Source organism: Mytilus galloprovincialis, unplaced genomic scaffold (assembly GCF_965363235.1).
Source record: "Mytilus galloprovincialis unplaced genomic scaffold, xbMytGall1.hap1.1 HAP1_SCAFFOLD_43, whole genome shotgun sequence".
Taxonomy (NCBI): Eukaryota; Metazoa; Mollusca; class Bivalvia; order Mytilida; family Mytilidae; genus Mytilus; species Mytilus galloprovincialis.
This window is the reverse complement of record NW_027467992.1, coordinates 95,001-97,500: the sequence shown is the minus strand read 5'-3', so window position 1 is coordinate 97,500 and position 2,500 is coordinate 95,001.

Here is a 2,500-nt window from a genome sequence, read left to right as displayed (position 1 = left end):
AAAAAATTTACGAGGGTGAAATTTTCATCGAGGTGTCGCACGTTAGACGCGGACGGGCTACCGCGGGTCTCTCGACCATCGAGGCCGGCAAACTATACCCTCGGTAAAAAAAATTTACGAGGGTGAAATTTTCATCGAGGTGTCGCACGTTAGACGCGGACGGGCTACCGCGGGTCTCTCGACCATCGAGGCCGGCAAACTATACCCTCGGTAAAATTTTTTTACGAGGGTGAAATTTTCATCGAGGTGTCGCACGTTAGACGCGGACGGGCTACCGCGGGTCTCTCGACCATCGAGGCCGGCAAACTATACCCTCGGTAAAAATTTTTTACGAGGGTGAAATTTTCATCGAGGTGTCGCACGTTAGACGCGGACGGGCTACCGCGGGTCTCTCGACCATCGAGGCCGGCAAACTATACCCTCGGTAAAATATTTTTACGAGGGTGAAATTTTCATCGAGGTGTCGCACGTTAGACGCGGACGGGCTACCGCGGGTCTCTCGACCATCGAGGCCGGCAAACTATACCCTCGGTAAAAAATTTTTACGAGGGTGAAATTTTCATCGAGGTGTCGCACGTTAGACGCGGACGGGCTACCGCGGGTCTCTCGACCATCGAGGCCGGCAAACTATACCCTCGGTAAAAAAATTTTACGAGGGTGAAATTTTCATCGAGGTGTCGCACGTTAGACGCGGACGGGCTACCGCGGGTCTCTCGACCATCGAGGCCGGCAAACTATACCCTCGGTAAAAAAATTTTACGTGGGTGAAATTTTCATCGAGGTGTCGCACGTTAGACGCGGGCGGACTACCGCGGGTCTCTCGGCCACCTTTATCGTCGGTAAAAAATGTTGACCCTTGGGAATTTTTTCATCGGGAAGCCGAACGTAAGCGTCTCGACCATCGAAGGCCGGCCAACTATACCCCAGTCAAAAAGTATGTCTTAACAATTTTTTTTTGTCATCGGGAAGCCGCACGTAAGAATATTACAGCAGGTCTCTCCATGATACGATAAAATGTCAGGTAACGAAGGCAGGCATCGTACACCCTCTTGATCGGCCGTGTGCTGGCGTCCGACACCTTCGCGAAGGTTTGAACTAGGGTTGTCTCAGGACATAAGCTAGGGTTACAGTGGGTGCTAAGCCTAGCCCTAAGCCTAGCCGTAACCCTAACCCTAACCCTAACCCTAACCCTAACCCTAACCCTAACCCTAACCCTAACCCTAACCCTAACCCTAACCCTAACCCTAACCCTAGCCCTAGCCCTAGCCCTAGCCCTAGCCCTAACCCTAACCCTAACCCTAACCCTAACCCTAACCCTAACCCTAACCCTAACCCTAACCCTAACCCTAACCCTAACCCTAACCCTAACCCTAACCCTAACCCTAACCGTTACCCTAACCCTAACCCTAACCCTAACCCTAACCCTAACCCTAACCCTAACCCTAACCCTAACCCTAACCCTAACCCTAGTAGTTATCGAGACCCGCTAGAGTCCCGCTGGACCATTTAAGGCCCACCGTGCACCTTATATGGTCCACAGAGAGAGATCCGTTGGACCTTCGATGGTCCACCAAGTCGCGTCAGAGAGAGGTTTGGTTCATATATGGTCCAGCCCGGACCATATATGCTCCAACGCGGACCATATAAGGTCCCAGAGACAAGCTGTACGGCTTGTCTCTGGAGCTTATAACGGCACGGTGGCCCTTATAAAAAAAGGTTTGAAAGAGTGGGTGAAGGTAACGTGGTCGGCCTGCTAGCGGGGTACCGCGGGGAGAGGTACGTGGTAGGCCTGCTAGCGGGCTACCGCGGGTCTCGACCGCGGGTAAAGGTACGTGGTCGGCCTGCCACGTACCTTTCCCCGTGGTAGCCCGCTAGCAGGCCGGCCAGCCACGTACCTTTCCCCGTGGTAGCCCGCTAGCAGGCCGACCACGTACCTTTTACCCGTGGTAGCCCGCTAGCTAGCAGGTCGACCACGTACCTTCCCCCGCCGTCGACAGCCGTGGTAGCGCGCAAAGCAGGCCGTCCGCGTACCTTCACCCGCGGCAGCCCGCTAGCAGGTCGACCACGTACCTTTTACCCGTGGTAGCCCGCTAGCAGGCCGTCCGAGTACCTTTACCCGCGGTAGCCCGCTAGCAGGCCGACCACGTACCTTTACCCGTGGTAGCCCGCTAGCAGGCCGACCGCGTACCTTCCCAGCCGTCGAGACCCGCGGTAGCCCGCTAGCAGGCCGTCCGCTTACTGTTACCCGTGGTAGGCCGCTAGCAGGCCCGTCCACGTACCTTTACCCGTGGTAGCCCGCTAGCAGGCCGACCGCGTACCTTCCCAGCCGTCGAGACCCGCGGTAGCCCGCTAGCAGGCCGTCCACGTACCTTTACCCGTGGTAGCCCGCTAGCAGGCCGACCGCGTACCTTCCCAGCCGTCGAGACCCGCGGTAGCCCGCTAGCAGGCCGTCCACGTGCCTTTCCCCGTGGTGGCCCGCTGGCAGGCCGACCGCGTACCT